Here is a 22,161-nt window from a genome sequence, read left to right as displayed (position 1 = left end):
TCGTCCCTTTTTTCTTTGTGTGCTTTGTCTGGCATTTTTTCACTTTGTCCGGGGGGGGTGTAAGTTTATTGTTGGCTGTTGTGTTAGGATGGATGCTTTCACAATAGTGGACTTCTCACTCTGAACTAATTTGGAGGTGTTTGATAGGTGTTGTAAAGATGGTCTTCACACTACAGAGGATTTCTTTGATGTTATTTAATAATACTTTTTTTAACGATAACTGGTCCAACATATTACAACTGGATTAATTTTATGTGAAGAATATATATCCATCCAGTCTATCCTACCTGTGGAACAATTTATATATATATATATATATATATATATATATATATATATATATATATATATATATATATATATAGATAGATAGATAGATAGATAGATAGATAGATAGATAGATAGATAGATAGATAGATGTGATCTGGGAGCACCAGACCCTGTGGGAGAAACTGCTCAGAATACCCAGTAGGGGTCTGAGCCATCTGAATGTTGGGAGAAGTCATAAATATGAGCAGTGAGTATGATCATTATCTGACCTTCAGTTCTATATTATTCATTATGATATGGTACACGAGAATGGGGTTTAAGCATATATGTGCTAAACATGGGTAACATGTTTCCTGGGAATGGATGACTTTGATGAAGTATACGCCAATGTTACGACCCTGTCTAGGCTGTGAGGCCGTATCAAGCTAAAAGAAGTGCAAATGGCTAATGTAATAGAATTTGTGAAAAAAAGGAACAACAACAAAACAAACAGAAACACAAATGGAAGCTTTTTTTAGTGTATTGTACAGAGGTTATCATTTACAAATAATCTTATTGGTGCAATTCCCTCAGGAGTGACCCAGGCCAAAATAATAACCAAAACCGACACTAATGAAATAAAACGACACACTAACTAATCCTAATAATAGGAGAAACATACAAAAGACTTTCCTAACTCTCTGATACATAAACAGAGAGAAAACCCACACCCAACAAAAATGGCAGTCACTCCCTACCACCAGTGTCCAGCACAAAAGTACCAAACAAACAATATTTACACTATTTACACAATCTACATATATGTATATATACACAGCTAACGAAGCAGGAGGGGTGAAGCCAAAGATAAAGTTCAAACACATATTGAACACATATACACACACATCCATCTTTCCCTAATAGCCAAATACAACGACCAGAGTTTGGGATTTTGTGCGCAACCATTGTGATCAGTCACAAAATCTGCTATCTCGCTGTGCCCAACAGTTGTTATTGCACGTGGGATAGAAGCAGGTCTCAGTGAAGAAGAAAAGCTGAAGAAGGAAACTGAAGGTGTTTCATAGAGTTCAGCTGCCATGTCTGAGAATGCTAGCACTGTAATTGGACCAAGCCCAAAACAAAAGGGTTCCTTCTCTGCTCCCCTGAGTATTTACAGAGCCATGCAGAAGAAGGTTTTGGGGTTGCTCCATGGGATACAGGAATCATTTTCAAAAGAGGGACAGGCTTCCTCACCTGTTAAACTCATTGAATCTGTGAGTGTGCTCTGCTGTGTGCAGTACTTCCAACCATCAGAGAGGATGGTACTGTTTGTGAGAGGCCAATTTCAGCGTCAGATATATTTGTAGAGGAGTCTGTTAAATCCTTGCTGAGCCACAGTGCAGCCTCATTTGTAGCTGGTCAGTTGGTTTCACATACTTTCTTTGGCCGAGACACTGCAGCCTCCTCTGAACATCTTCAGGACTGTATGTCTATCAGTCAAAATGATTCCAGTAGTAAGTGTGCCAATGATGGAGATTTATTCAAAAAGTCCAGTGAGAGGGGCATGATGCCATAAGCAGACAAAAAAATAAATAAATTCCAAAAAAAACATAGAGAAAAAAAAAATAATTCAGTCATCAAGGCCAACAAAGAATTATACCCAAATAAGGCAACTTAACGTACATCCAATTATGGCATTCAATCAACGCGTCTCTCCCTTGCATTCCAACACCACTCCTTATATTTAATCTTTGCCCCTTACAACGAACAATTCTAGATACTTCATAATCTAGAATTCATAATATCTCTCCCCTATGGTTCAAAACAAAGGCTAAAATTTAAAACATTTTCCCATTATCCAAATATTCTCTTATTAAAATAAATATACCCATATCCAAACAGAGCCAGTAGTCACAATTTTATCTTCCTCCTTTCTATTTAGAAAATTACCTGCTCCAATAACGTGAACCAAAACTACAACTCCCCCTCACTACGCTTGACTTGTCCCCTTACAACCACTGAACTTGTCCCTTTACAACCGCTGAACTTGTCCCCTTACAACCGCTGTACATGCTTTTAAGCCAAACTCCCATTACCTTATTATAGTAAATATATCTACATCTACACATATGCATTAACGCTAGTAGTTATCTACACATATGCATTAACTCTAGTAGTTACCTACACATATGCATTAACTCTAGTAGTTACCTACACAGTCAGTTGGCCACTGTGAATAATGTAAAACAATTACACTTATTACTTTACAGAACTTCAGCAAGTTTGTTCCCTCTAATAACGGTGTAATTACTATAAAAGTATTTCAACCCCTTGTACTGTCCACGTTATCCCTCTAATATTCGGCCCTGCTGTTTGTCCACATGGAACAGACCGGAGTGCCATTACATCTGCATAAAAATCATGGTCTCCTTGAAAGATGCAGACTTTTCCCTTTACCACTGCTTGTAGAAAGTGTCTTCGAAAGGCTGGCAGTAGGTTTGGGAGATGATTTTGCGTCCATCTTCAACCAGAAATGGTCCAGCTAGCTCATCTTTAATAATACCAGCCCATAGCAGTACCTCGCCTCCACAATGCTGGGGTCTGAGTCGAAGTCGAGCTCTGTGCCCAATACTAATCCAGCCAGGGGCCCATCCAACTGATCTGTCAAGAGTCACTCCCATCTTATCAGTCCATAAAACCTTTAAAAAATCTGTCTTCAGATATTTCTTGGCCCAGTCTTGACATCTCACCTTATGTGTCTTGTTTAGTGGTGGTAGGGTTTCAACCTTCCTTAACTTAAACATGAAGTTTACAACAAAGCACCTGAAGTTGAATCACAGGGTAAAAGTGTCACATTTGTTTAAAGTAGTAAACATTCCTGCTTGTTCCATTACCATGTCTGATATAAATCCCTCTGATAATCTGTGGCATGTGGTAAAACACTCGCTGAGGTCTGGTCACAGAACATCAGAGGAATAAAGCACAATTCCCCAAGTCAGTGTGCAACATGTTTTTAAATGCCATTGAGGGGATGGTATTTCACTAAACTAGACCTACACAGTGCTTACAACCTCAAAGGATTAGGGAGGGAGACGAATGGAAGACAGCCTTCAGTACATCCTCAGGTCACTATAAGTATTTAGCTCTGCCATATGGTTTAGCCACAGCTCCCTCAATATTTCAAGTGTACATAAATGAGGTCCTAAGGGAGTTTCAGGGTAGATCCGTCATTGCTTATATCGATGACATCCTGATCTATTCCTCCTACTTCGACCAACATGTGCCGTGATGTCTGTGCTGTTCTTGGTACCCTTTTATGGCACCACGTCTACTGCAAGTTGGAGAAATATGAATTCCACTGCAGAGAGGTAAGTTTTCTGGGATACATTATACGAGAGGGTAGTGTACACATGCAACCATGCAAGGTAGAAGCAGTAACAAGCTGGCTGAGACCCCGGACTCAATGGGAGTTGCAACGATTCTTAGGATTTGCTCATTTTTACAGGAGGTTTATTAAATCTTTTATCACCCTGTCCAGACCCATCAGACTTGCTTCGGGGACAAGCTAAATGCCTTAAATGGAATTCCGCAGCAGAGAGTGCTATCAAGGACATAAAAATTGCCTTCTCTACTGCTCCTGTGTTACAGCATCCCGACCCAGAGAAGCCTTTTGTCGTGGAGGTAGATGCCTTGGATGTGGGAGTTGGAGCAGTACTATCCCTAGAAAAAGGGAGGGAAGGAAAGTTAGGGCCCATAGCCTACTTCTCTCAGAAGCTAAGCTCATCTGAGCAGAATTAAGGGGTTGGGGATAGAGAGCTCTTGGTGATGAAACTTGCTTTTGAAGAATGGAGACATTGGCTGGAGGGAGTGAGACACCCCTTCACTGTGGTAACCAACCATAAAAATCTAGAATACCTCCAAACTACTAAGAGGATGAACTCCAGGCAGGCTCGTTGGTTACTCTTCTTCTCCCGGTTTGTTTTTCATGTCACCTACAGACCAGGAGAGAAGAATGTAAGGATGGACCCGCTCTCCCAGCAACATAACACCAAAGCCCGTCGACCAATCAGGAGCCAGTTCTTTCTCCTTCATGCTTCTTGGTAACATGGGATATAGACTGCAGCATAAAGGCAGCTAACCCACATCCTTACTGTCCATTGAACTGGCTCTATGTTCCTCCCAAACACCGTGGAGCTCTCATCATATGGGCGCACACATCGGTTGGAACCAGACATCTGGGATCAACATGCATGGCGCAATTGTTGGGTGCACACTACTGGAGGCCGGCCATGCACAAAGACGTGGTCAAGTACGTAGCTTGGTACATAGACTGTGCTATCCGCAAGACGCCACACAGTCCACCTGCAGGTAAGCTGCATCCTCTTCCCTCTCCCCTATGTCCATGGTCCCACATCTGCATAGACTTTGTTATGGATCTACCTGCCTCTGAGGGGAATACTGTGGTGATTGTCGACAGCTTTTCTTAGATGGTTAGGTTTATTCCTTCGAAGGGATTACCTACGGCAATTGGAGACAGTGGATCTGCTCTTCTGCCATGTGTGTAGGCAGTTTTACTTGGCAGGTGTGGAAGGCGTTACTTGGGAAACTAAATATTACTGTTAGCCTAACATCTAGTTACCACCCCCAAGCTAACGAACAAGTGGAGAGAGTTAATCAGGAGCTGGACAAGTTTCTTCATTTGTACTGTCAACAGCATCGGGAGACATGGAGAACATACCTTGCCTTGGCTGGGTATGTGCAAAATTCTCTTTGCCATGCCGGGAATCCACCTGGGAATGCCATGCCGGGAATCCACCGGGAATCCACTTGCTTTACCCCTGGAATCCACCTACATCTGACCAAACGGCTGTTGAAATGTGGTGTCGACACAGCAAACAGGTTTGGGAGGAGGCTCACCAGAGGTTGCGTTCAGCTATCGCGGCCTACAAGAAAAAGATGGACAGGAGGGGCAGGGTGACTGCTCAGTTTGAACATGAACAAAAGGTTTGGGTGGCTACTAAGGACGGCCGGGCTGACCCTTCAGGCAAGCTAAAAGCCAAGTATGAGGGTCCGTACATCATAACCGGTCAGGTAAATGAGGTAACCCATCGCATAGGCTTACCAGGGAACAGCCATGCCTCAACTGTCTTCCATGTGTCAGCCCTGCAGCCTGTGGTGGAGGGTCCCCTCTCAGAGGAGGAAAATCCTTCAGGGGCCATACCTCCACCGGAGGTAGAGGGAGAACCAGCTTACTGGATACATGCCTTACTCGATTCAAGGAGGACGGGTTCTTGATTGCAATATCTAACGAACTGGGATGGGTACGGTCTGTATACCGGCCTCCCAAGTATTGGACCCCAACCTCACCACCTCCTTTCACAGGGAACACCCACTGAAGCCTGCTCCTCGTTGGCTGGGCCGGCCATGCTCTAGGAGAATGGCGGGGCTTTCTGTCACCTTCCTATTAATCCTGCTCACCTGTTCCTTGTTTCGTTCCTTCACTATTTACACCTGCAGGTTCCTGAAGGCAGTGCTCCATATTAGTGGACTTATCAGCCAAGTGTCATGTCTTTATTTGTCCTTTTGTCACTGCTTTGCAGTTGTTTAATAATGGACAATAAAGAGCACTTCCTTTCAGCCTCATCTATCGCTCCCTGTGTCGCTACCATCACAACTATACATTCACATATATTGAATAGAGTTTTTAACCTAGATTTTATCGGATCACTGAGAAATGTTACTACAGACTTCAAAAGGTTGGTTTATGAGTTATGCCCCAGTATTCTTTGATTTATTACTGCAAAGCTTATATGCATTTGTAGAAAACAGTCTCCCAAAAAGGACTGTATACAGGTGTATGCAGGCACAATAAAGGTAGATAACAGTCTTCATCCTTTCACCACAGACATTGGTTACACCCATCACAATTAAAATATACTGCAGTTAACAGTTTTAAAAGCTTTAATTGAGGACAAAATTGGAGAAACCTATAGCTCATCTTTGACCCTTTAAGAGGGAATTGTAGGACATCAGTAAACAAAAATAAAATTCACATTCACAAATCCAAAGACGTAACATGGACTGGGATTGGTGGTGTGTTAGGTGTGTTGTATCATGTAGATGTGTGGCATGCGGCACTAGCATCAGGCAGACTTGTGTCATGGGGCACTAGTATGAAGAAGATGTGTGGCGTGGGGCACTAGTATGAAGAAGATGTGTGGCGTGGGGCACTAGTATGAAGAAGATGTGTGGCGTGGGGCACTAGTATGAAGAAGATGTGTGGCATGGGGCACTAGTATCAGGCAGACTTGTGTCATGGGGCACTAGTATGAAGAAGATGTGTGGCGTGGGGCACTAGTATCAGGCAGACTTGTGTCATGGAGCACTAGTATGAAGAAGATGTGTGGTGTGGGGCACTAGTATCAGGCAGACTTGTGTCATGGGGCATTAGTATGAAGAAGATGTGTGGCGTGGGGCACTAGTATCAGGCAGACTTGTGTCATGGGGCACTAATATGAAGAAGATGTGTGGCGTGGGGCACTAGTATGAAGAAGATGTGTGGCGTGGGGCACTAGTATGAAGAAGATGTGTGGCGTGGGGCACTAGTATGAAGAAGATGTGTGGCATGGGGCACTAGTATCAGGCAGACTTGTGTCATGGGGCACTAGTATGAAGAAGATGTGTGCCGTGGGGCACTAGTATCAGGCAGACTTGTGTCATGGAGCACTAGTATGAAGAAGATGTGTGGTGTGGGGCACTAGTATCAGGCAGACTTGTGTCATGGGGCACTAGTATGAAGAAGATGTGTGGTGTGGGGCACTAGTATCAGGCAGACTTGTGTCATGGGGCACTAGTATGAAGAAGATGTGTGGCATGGGGCACTAGTATCAGACAGACTTGTGTCATGGGGCACTAGTATGAAGAAGATGTGTGGCGTGGGGCACTAGTATCAGGCAGACTTGTGTCATGGGGCACTAGTATGAAGAAGATGTGTGGCGTGGGGCACTAGTATGAAGAAGATGTGTCACGTGGGGCACTAGTATCAGGCAGACTTGTGTCATGGGGCACTAGTATGAAGAAGATGTGTGGCGTGGGGCACTAGTATCAGGCAGACTTGTGTCATGGGGCACTAGTATGAAGAAGATGTGTGGCGTGGGGCACTAGTATCAGGGCTGCTGCTCTGATGCGGAGCTACATGTGAGATGCTGTGGGCAGAGCAGTGAGAGTGGGTGGAGACTGGTAGGGGTCTCTAGTTCTCCGGCTGGGTAATTTTGCTCCTGTAGCTGGATGGAGGTCCAGCTCTGGGTTCCAGCCGCCTCTACGCTGCTGCCCACTATAGAAACCTCACGGGCCTTCCAGTCTCTTGTTGCTGCCTGGTGGGCCTTCCTATGTTCTGTGCCTGGTCTTGTCCCAGTCCCTGTTGTGTCTGTTCCACTGTCTTCATGTGGTCTTCTCAGAGAGGCTTATAGAAGGACTTTGTTGTCTCCTTGGAACTTCTTATGTTATGGATATACAAGATTCTCTGGCATTCACCAATCAGGGACTTAATGCTTGGTGAGACCCATGGCTTCTGTGTTGGGTAGTCCTCTACTCTTTGAGAAGGTGTTCTTGTAAGAGTGTTATGACCCTATTACTTGCACCAGTCGGGAGACGATGTCATCACTACAGCTCACTGGTTCATAGTGCGCCCTCGTGTGGGTAACCTGAAGAACAAATTTTAACACCACAGCATGAAGAAACACCTCCGAAAGTCCAGAGGACTTTCATTTATTGATGTGGCAAACAAGTTTTACGTTTTCGGAGCAGAGTTTCTATCACAAAATCTCTCACTGATTTTATTCACAATAACGATAAGGAATCGCTTCATCCCAATCTTATCCCATCTGGAGACAGTATTTTTGTAACATTGATTTTAGGGTCTGATGAAATCGTTCCAAAGCCCCTTGGGACTCAGGGTGGTAAGCACTTGATACACTATGCTTAATAGACAACTGTTTTAAAACTTATTTTATTTTGGCAAATATTTTGGATAAAAAAAAAGGATCCTCGGTCTGTCTGAATGTGCTGTGGTAAACCAAAAAGAGAATAGAAATTTATCAAGGCTTTAATGATGGACTTCATTTTTATGGTGCGTAATGGAATAGCCTCTGGAAACCTTGTAATGCCACACATTACTGTCAGAAGATGCTGCTGTCCCATTTTGTTTTGGGCAGGGGTCCTACACAGTCTAAAAGAAGTGTATCAAAATGAACACCAACCACAGGTATAGGCTAAAGCAGGGCAGGCAGTATCTTTTGATTTGGTTTGCTGACAGGTATGGCAAGAGTGACAATAGTCTCTAACATCAGACTAACACTGGCCAAAGGAAATGCTGTCAGATACATTTTCTTCACCCCCAAATTACCTGCTCGTAAATGTTTATGTGCTGAAGCTAAAACCTGGGATCTGTACTCCTGAGGCACAACTATTTGAACAACCCTATTCCACTTCTGATTTTCTCTGTGTGTAGGCAGAGTCCACCTCCATATAAATATACCGTCATCCCACATATATGTGGGTACTGTAGAATCGACATTGTGAGCTCTGTCCACGCTCTCTCTGCAATGTTGCAAAGAAAGATCTTTAAGCGGAGCATAACTAAGCTGTTCTTTATTGGCACAGGAATCCATGTTGGCAAACTCCCCGATTAATTTAGAAGGTCTACTCAATTCAGTATACTTCTCAATATCAAGCTCATCAGGCTTAACAGATACCTCTCTAGGCTCTGTATGGAACTAATCTGACTCATGCATGTCCACAACTTCCTCAAATTTACGACTGTCAACATGGGTAACTACACATGCAGGAAAGATAGATAACTCCTTATACTCCATGGTCTGTATGACAGTAGTACTATCTGGATGCCTTGTTACTTCAGGAACAGAAAGAACTCTTTTTCCTGCTAAGTCATTTCCCATTATAAAGGTAACTCGAGAATAGACAACGTAGCACAGATTCCAACAACAACTGTTCCTGTAACAAGTTCTGACTGCAAATTGATAGAGTAAGGGAACAGAAATGTAACCAGCTCCCATGCCCTGAACCAAGCGAGCAACACCACAATATGAGTCGTCTGACAACAGTAAAAATTCCCACCAAAACAAAGGACTGGCAGTGCCTGTATCTCTTAAGATGGTTACAAATCATTCTGTTCCTTTTTTTTCCTGGCATTGACACTATTCCATCCATTAAAAAGGGACAAATGTGTTGTCCACACCCTTTTCGTCAATGCTACTACCCAAAAGCTGACTCACAGATTTAATCAGGGCGACTTCTTTAGGAGAGAATCACATATTCTTCCATTTCAAAACTCGACAGTCAGCAATAAGATGACTGGGTTTGCGACAGTAAAAACATACCTGAGTCTCAGAGTCCTTTGTGCTTCCTGAATCATTACCACGTTTCTCACACATATCACAGTGATTATCCTTGGAGATTAATCGGCTAACTCAATCTCATACAGCAGATGGAAAAACGACTTTATGAATTAACACATACTCATCTGCAGCAAAAGCAGCATCTGAGAGACCTAGAAGTTTTTTGCTCATTTAAATGATGAAAGGTTTTTCCAGCAAACCACTCTTAAAGGTGATGTACTGATGTACTGAAACTGATGAACACTAACAACGACCATCCATGAGGCCCACACTGACAGGGCTTTAAATAAACAGACATACACTCAACGTGAACCCCGTACAGGTGCGTGCCATCATGTAGGGGGCGTGACAACAAATGTAATTCCCCCCAAACCACATGACTCGTGAGGGGGGAGCATTCCATGACATTTGCTAAATAATTTTTTTTTTCATTATCTAAACTTACTTACTAGAGAACATAATTTTTATTCAAGCTTGATACTGTGCTATTGGTAATTATTTCCTTTGCCTGTGTATGTAATGTTCAGATATAAAATGAAGAACTGAAACTAGTCTCTAGTAAAGTCAATACCAGTCAGAGTGAAAGAGAGCGAGAGCAGTGGGGTGAAACAGATTTGTGTTTACAGCCCTGAGAAACCTGCTCCTTCCCAGAATAGAACAACACTTTTTGCAGATGTTCAGCTTTCATTAGCCCAACTTACTCAAGCACAACACACTCCAGTGCAAAGAATCTTACAGTACAGATAGTGAATAATAAAATAATACAAGAACAGACCAAGTTCAAAATGAAGCTTTATTGAAGTGAAAACAAAACTCAATAATTAAAACCAGCTGAGTGGTGAATTAAGAAAAAAGAGCATTCTTCAGACTATAAACTCCATTGTTCAGGGCTGTATAAGCATGTTACATTACATTACAACTGACTGAGGTCATCATGGAAGAAGATCCTCCTCTTCCCTAAATGCAGCACTAAGAGTCAGTGAGCTGCTGTGGCTGTAACTGCAGTTCTGTTCTTCTACTCTGGTCAGAACACTCTGCTTCACATCTTAGATATCCACTGTACAACTCACCAGCGCCCCTTGTGGAAAGTATGTAGACAGCAGGCACAACGGAGATCCTGTACAGAGGAGCGATTGAGAGCACTACACCACACACACTTTTAGAAATATTTACATAAAATATACTAGATATTTCTTATTTATCATTCTCTATAAATCTGTTCATCAGTTCCAGTTATCCAATAATCAGCACACTGTAGCATAGTTTTATGACATTGTTCATACTGAATAGAAATATTATTTCTATTCATCTATATATTACATTGTATTATAAGGTTTATAGTTCTCTAGTATGGTTGGTTCTGTTAAATATGGTTATGTAAGAGGTATTCAGTGGAGGCATTACTTCAGAGAGAGACCACAGAGAGTATTTGGTAGATGCGTATTAATACAGAGAGGCCACAGAGAGTATTTGGTAGACGTGCATTAATACAGAGAGACCACAGAGAGTATTTGGTAGACGTGTATTAATACAGAGAGGCCACAGAGAGTATTTGGTAGACATGTATTAATACAGAGAGGTCACTTTGCATGTGCAGCACCTGCTTCAGTGCTCTGGGAGTGTTTATAGTCCTGTGAGTTTAACACTTCATGACTGAGAGCTGCCTGCCCCAGCAACTTCACCCACAGCAACCATGACTTTGATCCCCATCTTCATCTGCACACTGCTCCTCTGGAATCAAGGTAAAATATCATTTTATGCTTTGCTTTTGAGGTGAATAACCTAAAAAAACAGATGTCTTGTTTAGTTAAATATTCTAAACCTTCTATTAATAGATATAAGCAACATAAGAAATGGAAAATAAAATGTGATTTAAATTGGATTTACTTTGTTTTGTTTTGTTTTTTCCCCCAGAATCCATGTGTCAGGTGACTGTGACTCAGACTCCTGCAGTGAAATCTGCTCTTCCAGGAGACACAGTCACCATCAGCTGTAGAACAAACCCTGCAGTGTATAATGATGACTTTCTACACTGGTACCTGCAGAAACCTGGAGAAGCTCCTAAACTCCTGATCTACAGGGCTACTAACTTACAGTCAGGAACTCCAGCTCGTTTCAGTGGTAGTGGATCTGGATCTGACTTCACTCTGAGCATCAGAGGAGTCCAGACTGAAGATGCAGGAGATTATTACTGTCAGAGTTACCATTATATCAGTAGTACACCCCTGTTCACACAGTGTTAGAGAGTTGTACAAAAACCTCCCTCAGTCAGACTGCACAGAGGCTGCACTGCTGCAGCTGGGACCTACTGCAGGTGCTGAGGGGGAGGATGTGATACAGCACAATGACACACTCTGTTCAGGAGAGATGCCCCATCACACTCACTCACTACTGAACAACACACATCTATAGAAAATCATTCTTCTAGGAACCACAACACATTCACTCAAGTCATCAAAAAAATCTATAATGAATCACAAAGAGACAGTACAGACAACACTGTTGCACTTCTGTTAGAGGAGAGTTTTGTAGATCTATATGTCATTCTACTCCTGCTGTCTATGAGTTAGAAATGGAAGGTGTGAACATTAGTATGATCCATCAAGAAGAAACCCACCATTAAACACAATGCTAATGTTGCTGTTGACATTGACAGTGATAACAGCTCAGACTGAGCTGCATCACCAGAAACCTGGAGAAGCTCCTAAACTTCTCCTGTCTCTCTTTTCTTTGAGCAGATGATCTCTCTGTTTCTGCTGGAGCAGGTGAAGGCAAAACACTACACTTATAACAATATTAACAACACATGGAATTTATCTAGTGCTTATCAAGACCCCACAGAGGCACATTTACACACACCCAGTGCATGGAATCAGAAACCAGTCACAGCACTGCAGTACTGAGACCTTTGGTATCTTGGGGCAGTTGTTCTTATAATAGAGCAGGTAGTTATTAATGGAGAGAAATCTCTACTAGTAGTATGACTGATAAATCAGTATCAGTCATCTTCAGGAGATTCTGTCCTGTTTAGAGGTGATGTAAGCACACACTAAAGCACTAATCACCATGTCTGTGCCTTCATCTGATTATTCTCTGCTACTGTGAAACATTTCTACCAACACATACTTTTCATGTCCATTCTAAATCTTTGTTAACAAGTAAAAGTGAAAAATTTAAGATCTTTTGGGTGTAAAGTTAAATAACCTCACTATACTTGCTTAAATAAACTTACTACACAACAAGATGAAATAATGCCACCAACTGAAACAATGACTTTTTACTAAACTGTCTGAAAACTTAAAATAAAATTTAACTTTCAGTAAAATTCTCACATACACACACAAACATGCAATGCTGTCTAGCACACACACACACACACACACACACACAGAGTCAGTGTGGATATCATGTAAATGGGGGTTTATGTATGTTAAACCTGTACAGGTAGGGCAGATTTCTTTTTCATGATACATTTGTAAATGTTTAGTCTTTTTTGGATAGAACAGCTTTCTGCCTTCATAAGTGACCCATGAGAGTATTGTATTGAAACAGCCCAATTTGTGCTACAAAGAGATATAAAGCATGATGGGATTATTTTCTGGCAGAAATAAACTAAAAATGATGATATTGTGATATACTGAAAGGGCCGAAGATGGTTTGTCCTCCAGCCCCTGATGTTCCAAAAATACACCGACTTACTCATGTTACAGTTTCTACTGAATGAAACGTGGAAATATCATATTTTTTATGATAAATGAAATGGCAGCTTTATCAAAATTTAATCCTATACCTCATCACACATTAGCATTTCTGCTGTATAGAAATGTAGAACTTTAAAGGTATTTGTAGTTATGAGTATTGTTGTGGGCAATTAAGAGACTATAATGTTTATTCAAAATCTTTATTCCATTTTGATCAAATAACCGAGGAGCATTTGAGTAATAAACACAGACTATCTAAAAGACAGCACATTAATCAGTGAGAGGAGAACACATCAGTACACATCAGTCTCCTAATATCAATGTTTACTGGAAGGTAGGTATAACTTTTTATATACCTCACACCAGTCATGTGACATCACATTATATACTGCTGTTCCACAGCTCACTGGAACAAAAAATTATTTGGAAGGAGCACTTTTAGCTACTTTTGTGAATGCTGATTGTTCCGTTTGCGTTGTTTAATTCTTGCTCTTCAAGAAGTCAAATAAAGTGAACCCTGTTGACCTGGTAGCTGATGGCCACAAGGCCAGCTCCTCTTCTGGACATCTTCAGGACTGTAAGTCTATCAGTCAGAATGCCTGTATTTCATAAGTATTTTTATTTTGGTGACAGATGCTGCAGTTCTGATTAATCTCATCTTTTGCAGCTTCACACAAAGAACCAAACGCTTTTACATCCTCTAGAAAAAAAGGCCGTAAACTTCTGCCTAAAAAGTGTTCAGCGATCTTCAAAACCATGCGAACCTCATTCAGACGCATGGCTAAACCATCATAAACACTGATTCATTGATATTGATGAATAAAGGCTTTCTGTTGCTCAATCCTGGATTAGTGTTTATTTAATAATATGGGGATTTTTCTTAGTTAGTCTGTCATTAGGAGCAAAACCCTTGAAACCTGATGTTCTGTGTCCCTCAGAAATTTCAAACCTTTTTTTAGGTTTGATTGAGTTTTAAATGTTTTAATATACTATCTAAATAATTCTGTGATTACTTGTATTTGTCTATGTGATGTGAATGCTTGAGACCCTAGGCTACAAATTACAAGACTCAGGCCACTCCCACTGTCCTGCTTGGAAATAGAGACCAAGATAAAGGACAACTCAGAAGTAAGTAAAATTTACAAAGCTCCAGAAGGGCATTTCTGCTGTATAGAAATGTAGGACTTTAAAGGTATTTGTAGTTATGAGTATTGTTGTGGGCAATTAAGAGAGGCCACAGAGAGTATTTGGTAGACGTGCATTAATACAGAGAGACCACAGAGAGTATTTGGTAGACGTGTATTAATACAGAGAGGCCACAGAGAGTATTTGGTAGACATGTATTAATACAGAGAGGTCACTTTGCATGTGCAGCACCTGCTTCAGTGCTCTGGGAGTGTTTATAGTCCTGTGAGTTTAACACTTCATGACTGAGAGCTGCCTGCCCCAGCAACTTCACCCACAGCAACCATGACTTTGATCCCCATCTTCATCTGCACACTGCTCCTCTGGAATCAAGGTAAAATATCATTTTATGCTTTGCTTTTGAGGTGAATAACCTAAAAAAACAGATGTCTTGTTTAGTAAAATATTCTAAACCTTCTATTAATAGATATAAGCAACATAATAATATGGGGATTTTTCTTAGTTAGTCTGTCATTAGGAGCAAAACCCTTGAAACCTGATGTTCTGTGTCCCTCAGAAATTTCAAACCTTTTTTTAGGTTTGATTGAGTTTTAAATGTTTTAATATACTATCTAAATAATTCTGTGATTACTTGTATTTGTCTATGTGATGTGAATGCTTGAGACCCTAGGCTACAAATTACAAGACTCAGGCCACTCCCACTGTCCTGCTTGGAAATAGAGACCAAGATAAAGGACAACTCAGAAGTAAGTAAAATTTACAAAGCTCCAGAAGGGCATTTCTGCTGTATAGAAATGTAGGACTTTAAAGGTATTTGTAGTTATGAGTATTGTTGTGGGCAATTAAGAGAGGCCACAGAGAGTATTTGGTAGACGTGCATTAATACAGAGAGACCACAGAGAGTATTTGGTAGACGTGTATTAATACAGAGAGGCCACAGAGAGTATTTGGTAGACATGTATTAATACAGAGAGGTCACTTTGCATGTGCAGCACCTGCTTCAGTGCTCTGGGAGTGTTTATAGTCCTGTGAGTTTAACACTTCATGACTGAGAGCTGCCTGCCCCAGCAACTTCACCCACAGCAACCATGACTTTGATCCCCATCTTCATCTGCACACTGCTCCTCTGGAATCAAGGTAAAATATCATTTTATGCTTTGCTTTTGAGGTGAATAACCTAAAAAAACAGATGTCTTGTTTAGTAAAATATTCTAAACCTTCTATTAATAGATATAAGCAACATAATAATATGGGGATTTTTCTTAGTTAGTCTGTCATTAGGAGCAAAACCCTTGAAACCTGATGTTCTGTGTCCCTCAGAAATTTCAAACCTTTTTTTAGGTTTGATTGAGTTTTAAATGTTTTAATATACTATCTAAATAATTCTGTGATTACTTGTATTTGTCTATGTGATGTGAATGCTTGAGACCCTAGGCTACAAATTACAAGACTCAGGCCACTCCCACTGTCCTGCTTGGAAATAGAGACCAAGATAAAGGACAACTCAGAAGTAAGTAAAATTTACAAAGCTCCAGAAGGGCATTTCTGCTATCTGATTCCTCCCCACTGAGACCTTCCGGTTCCTCACTGAGTCCTTAATCCTCTCAGACAGCTGAAGACCCTGACGTCCACATACCTGGCGATGACGTCACCCACGTGCCACGTCTTCCCTTCCTACGGGTATAAAAGGGTCCTGCAGACGGTATTAGGAAGTTTCATGCTCAATCTTGTGCTTTCACTTGTGTGTTTGTTCTTTGCTGTTCTGAGTGTTCTGTGCTCTGACCCTGTTAGTCTACTTCCACATTGAGATTCGCTTTGGCCTTCTGCTTGTTCTGTTGCCCTTATATCTAGTGTATATAGTGTATACAGTGTCTATATTCTAGTGCATATAGTTTGTGTTCACTTGTGTCACTTCACACCAGGTGTAGTGTGGGCTGCTGTTTGTTTTGCAGTTTTAGGTTTGTCTCTGTTTTGTGTATATATATATATAGATAGATAGATAGATAGATAGATAGATAGATAGATAGATATAGATGTGATCTGGGAGCACCAGACCCTGTGGGACAAACTGCTCAGAAGACCCACTAGGGGTCTGAGCCATCTGAACGTTGGGAGAAGTAAAAGTATGGAACTATACGAGCTAAATGCTACCCACCACAATACACCACTGCAAAAATAACAGAAGCACCGTTACTCACTCAAATCGATTATTTTGAGGAGTAGATTTTTAAGAATGAAATACGTTTGAAAACCATGGATTGTTTGAATTTAAAAGTATTTTTCCAATAATGTCCTTGTTTACATCAACGCTAATACATATACAAATGAGGAATGCTTAAAACTCCATATACACTGCCTGGACAAAAAAAAAAAAGGTCACCACCTGTATTTAACTAAGCAAATAGGTAAGAGCCTCCCATTGGCTAATTACTGTGTGGGTGATTATGGTTCAGCTGGCAACAAGTTATTTAACCCTAACTGATGCAGTGAGTAGCTTCTCATTTGTTAAACAACCATGTCAAAAGACACATCCTGTGGTCGTGGAAAAATTGTTAATCTGTTTCAGAAGGGTCTCACATTTAAAACTGTTCTCTCGACTATTGGGAAGATCATAACACCATAAATGTTCAGGATGCTGCACATATCTGGTAAGCTGGGCCTATAGAATGGACATTTATTGGGTGCATTGCACATTATTAAATGGGTTTTACTGAGAATACAGACAAACTCGTATCTGAATTACAGGCTTGATGCAAGAATGTCTGAACATGAATGAGAATATAAAGATCAGTTGTTGTATAAAGAAGCTTGTTAATGTGTTATTTAATAATACTTTTTTTTAACGATAACTGGTCCAACATATTACAACCGAATTAATTTTATGTGAAGAATATATATCCATCTAGTCTATCCTACCTATGGAACAATTTATATATATATATATATATATATATATATATATATATATATATATATAGACAGACAGACAGACAGACAGACAGACAGACAGACAGACAGACAGACAGACAGACAGACAGATATATATATATATATATATATATATATATATATATATATATATATATATATATATATATATATATATATATATATAATCTGGGAGTACCAGACCCTGTGGGACAAACTGCTCAGAAGACCCAGTAGAGGTCTGAGCCGTCTGAACGTTGGGAGAAGTCATAAATATGAGCAGTGAGTATGATCATTATCTGACCTTCAGTTCTATATTATTCATTATGATATGGTACACGAGAATGGGGTTTAAGCATATATGTGCTAAACATGGGTAACATGTTTCCTGGGAATGGATGACTTTGATGAAGTATACGCCAATGTTACGCCCCCATCTAGGCTGTGAGGCCGTATCAAGCTAAAAGAAGTGCAAATGGCTAATGTAATAGAATTTGTGAAAAAAAGGAACAGCAACAAAACAAACAGAAACACAAATGGAAGCTTTTTTTAGTGTATTGTACAGAGGTTATCATTTACAAATAATCTTATTGGTGCAATTCCCTCAGGAGTGACCCAGGCCAAAATAATAACCAAAACCGACACTAATCAAATAAAACTACACACTAACTAATCCTAATAATAGCAGAAACATGCAAAAGACTTTCCTAACTCTCTGATACATAAACAGAGAGAAAACCCACACCCAACAAAAATGGCAGTCACTCCCTACCACCAGTGTCCAGCACAAAAGTACCAAACAAACAATATTTACACTATTTACACAATCTACATATATGTATATATATATACAGCTAACGAAGCAGGAGGGGTGAAGCCAAAGATAAAGTTCAAAAATGGAGAAAAACAAGGTCATACACAAAACATACAAATTTTCATTCACAGCCAAACAAACTCCAAACTAACACACAGTCTCCTCTCTCTCTCTTCCTCTATTGTGGGAGGGACTTTTAAATAGCTGATACAGTTGGCTGGAAACCCGGCAAGGAACGGGGCAGAGTCTCAAACAGGGTGGAAATCCTGGCAGTGTACCTGGAACACATATACACACACATCCATCTTTCCCTCATAGCCAAATACAATGACCAGAGTTTGGGATTTTGTGCTCAACCATTGTGATCAGTCACAAAATCGGCTATCTCGCTGTACCCAACAGTTGTTATTGCACATGGGATAGAAGCAGGTCTCAGTGAAGAAGAAAAGCTGAAGAAGGAAACTGAAGGTGTTTCATACAGTTCAGCTGCCATGTCTGAGAATGCTAGCACTGTGATTGGACCAAGCCCAAAACAAAAGGGTTCCTTCTCTGCTCCCCTGAGTATTTACAGAGCCATGCAGAAGAAGGTTTTGGGGTTGCTCCATGGGATACAGGAATCATTTTCAAGAGAGGGACAGGCTTCCTCACCTGTTAAACTCATTGAATCTGTGAGTGTGCTCTGCTGTGTGCAGTACTTCCAACCATCAGAGAGGATGGTACTGTTTGTGAGAGGCCAATTTCAGCGTCAGATATATTTGTAGAGGAGTCTGTTAAACCCTTGCTGAGCCACAGTGCAGCCTCATTTGTAGCTAGTCAGTTGGTTTCACCTACTTTCTTTGGCCGAGACACTGCAGCCTCCTCTGAACATCTTCAGGACTGTAAGTCTATCAGTCAGAATGATTCTGGTAGTAAGTATGCCAATGATGGAGATTTATTCAAAAAGTCCAGTGAGAGGGGCATGATGCCATAAGCAGACAAAAAAAAAAAAAAAAAAAAAAAAATCCAAAAAAACATAGAGAAAAAAAAAAAATTCAGTCATCCAGGCCAACAAATAATTATTCCCAAATAAGGCAACTTAACGTACATCCAATTATGGCATTCAATCTCTCCCTTGCATTCCAACGCCACTCCTTATATTTAATCTTTGCCCCTTAGACTGAACCATTCTAGATACTTCATAATCTAGAATTCATAATATCTCTCCCCTATGGTTCAAAACAAAGGCTAAAATTTAAAACGTTTTCCCATTATCCAAAAATTCTATTATTAAAATAAAGTATACCCATATCCAAACAGAGCCAGTAGTCACAATTTTATCTTCCTCCTTTCCATTTAGAAAATTACCTGCTCCAATAACGTGAACCAAAACTACAACTCCCCCTCAATTCGGGGCACTACGCTTGACTTGTCCCCTTACAACCGCTGAACAAAACAAGTACATGCTTTGAAGCCAAACTCCTGTTACCTTATTATAGTAAATATATCTACATCTACACATATACATTAACTCTAGTAGTTACCTACACATATACATTAACTCTAGTAGTTATCTACACATATACATTATCTCTAGTAGTTACCTACACATATACATTAACTCTAGTAGTTATCTACACATATACATTAACTCTAGTAGTTATCTGCACATATGCATTAACTCTATTAGTTATCTACACATATACATTAACTCTAGTAGTTATCTACACATATGCATTAACTCTAGTAATTACCTACACAGTCAGTTGGCCACCCTGAGCAATGTAAGACAATTACAATTATTATTTTACAGAACTCCAGCAAGTTTGTTCCCTCTAATAATAGTGTAATTACTATAAAAGTCTTTCAACCCCTTGTACTGTCCACGTTATCCCTCTAATATTTGGCTCTCCTGTTTGTCCACATGGAACAGACCGGAGTGCCGTTACATCTGCATGAAAATCATGGTCTCCTTGAAAGATGCAGACTTTTCCCTTTACCACTGCTTGTAGAAAGTGTCTTCTAAAGGCTGGCAGTAGGTTTGGGAGATGATTTTGCTTCCATCTTCAACCCAAAATGGTCCAACTAGCTCATCTTTAATAATACCGGCCCACAGAAGTACCCCAACTCCACAATGCTGGGGTCTGAGTCTAAGTGGAGCTCTGTGCTCGTTACTAATCCAGCCAGGGGCCCATCCAACTGGTCTGTCAAGAGTCACTCCCATCTTATCAGTCCATAAAACCTTTGAAAAATCAGATATCAGATATCTTCAGATATTTCTTGGCCCAGTCTTGACATTTCACCTTATGTGACATTTCACTTGGTCATATCTCTGAGTATTGAACATTTTGTACTTCTGGGCACTCCAGGTAGGTTGCAGGTCTGGAATATGACAGTACTGGATGATAATGGGTTGCTGGTCGCTTCACATTTGATTCTTCTCTAATCTTTAATTTGAGTCTTTTTTCTCAACACGTTTCTTGTGAACCTGTTGACTATTTGCAACAAAATGTTTGACAGTTCTGTGATCATGCCACAATATCTTAGCAAGTTTAAGAGTGCTGCATCCCTCTTGAATACTTTTTACAATTTTTGATGTTTCAGAGTCAGATAAATCTCTTTTTTGTCCCCTTTTTGCATGAGGAAAAGAAGCTGCCTAATAATTATGCACAGCTTTTTATAGGGTGTTGATCTCCTTAGCTCCCACCCTCCCTCATTACACAAATACACATCACCTGATATGCTTAAAATCATTAACCATTCAACTTGAAGTTGGAAAATATGCATAAAAATGAAGTTTACAACAAAGCACCGAAAATTGAATCACAGGGTAAAAGGGTCATATTTGTTTAAATTAGTAATCATTCCTGCTTGTCCCATTACCAATAAACTGTCTGGTAACATTATTAAAGATGTTTATCTCTTATAAAAGAGCAGACAATGTCCAAAATGAAGCTTTATTTCAGTGGAAGTAACAGAAATGCCAGGACACAGAACAGAATACAGACAGAGCTGCTGCATTCTGTTCTCCTGCACTGGTCAGAACTCCCTCCTGCACCTCTGAGACGTCCACAGTCCAGCTTACCACTCACTGAGTTTAGTGCCTCATCCACAAGTCACCCATAGTGATACATTCTAATGAAGCTGTCATTCGAAAACCTCTGACATTATAGTGACCACACACATACACACACACATATGTACACAAGTTCAAGTTCAAGTTTGGTTTATTTGTCACATACATAGTCATACACAGTATAACTCGCAGTGAAATGGTTGAGAGTGCTCTGCCCAAACTGAGGAAAGAAAACAGGGGTGCATAGATATTCTATATACGTGAACTATATATATGCAAAGAGAAATATATATATATATTCTATGTATGTACAAAATATATTAACAATGTATGTACAATATATGTATATTATGATTATATACACAATGTACAAAGTATATGGTTGTGTATATATGTACACAATGTACAGAATGTACAGATCCGTTTTGTATAATAACATAACATATTTACAGTTGTGTTACAAGGTAATTGAATATATATATATATACAGTTATGTTACATGGTGGTGGTGGTCCCCACAGTTTATCAGTTTCCCTGTTTCAGGGCCCGAATGGCCTGTGGGAAGAAGCTCCTCTTCAGTCTCTCTGTATTGGTCTTCAGGGAGCGAAAGCACCTCCCTGACCTCAACAGAGAGAAGATCCTATTGTTCGCATGGGTGGGGTCCTTCACAATCCTCCTGGCCTTGGTCTGGCACCGTTTGTAGTAGATGGCCTGCAGGTCAGGAAGTTCCATGTGAGTGATGCGCTCTGCTGAACGAACTAGCCTTTGGAGTGCTTGTCTGTCCTGCTTGGTGCTATTCCCAAACCAGACTGTGATGTTCCCCGTGAGGATGCTCTCGATAGTGCAGGTGTAGAA

General features: G+C 40.5%; 2 long non-coding RNA genes across 2 annotated transcripts in view; both read right to left on the bottom strand.

Annotated features, from left to right (window-relative positions):
- Positions 1–22,161, bottom strand: part of LOC118240937 (uncharacterized) — an 84,030-nt gene that overhangs the window by 34,024 nt on the left and 27,845 nt on the right. The gene's annotated exons all lie outside the window — the stretch shown is intronic.
- On the bottom strand, positions 863–9,880 carry LOC145657389 (uncharacterized). The gene is made up of 4 exons (XR_014123024.1): positions 9,648–9,880; positions 4,988–7,952; positions 4,165–4,241; positions 863–3,969 (listed from the first exon to the last, which is right to left on the bottom strand). It is a non-coding gene; the product is annotated as an uncharacterized LOC145657389 (long non-coding RNA).

This window comes from Electrophorus electricus, chromosome 4, assembly GCF_041902795.1.
Source record: "Electrophorus electricus isolate QZ-2024a chromosome 4, ASM4190279v1, whole genome shotgun sequence".
NCBI classification, from domain to species: domain Eukaryota; kingdom Metazoa; phylum Chordata; class Actinopteri; order Gymnotiformes; family Gymnotidae; genus Electrophorus; species Electrophorus electricus.
This window is presented reverse-complemented; position numbering and strand designations above follow the sequence as displayed.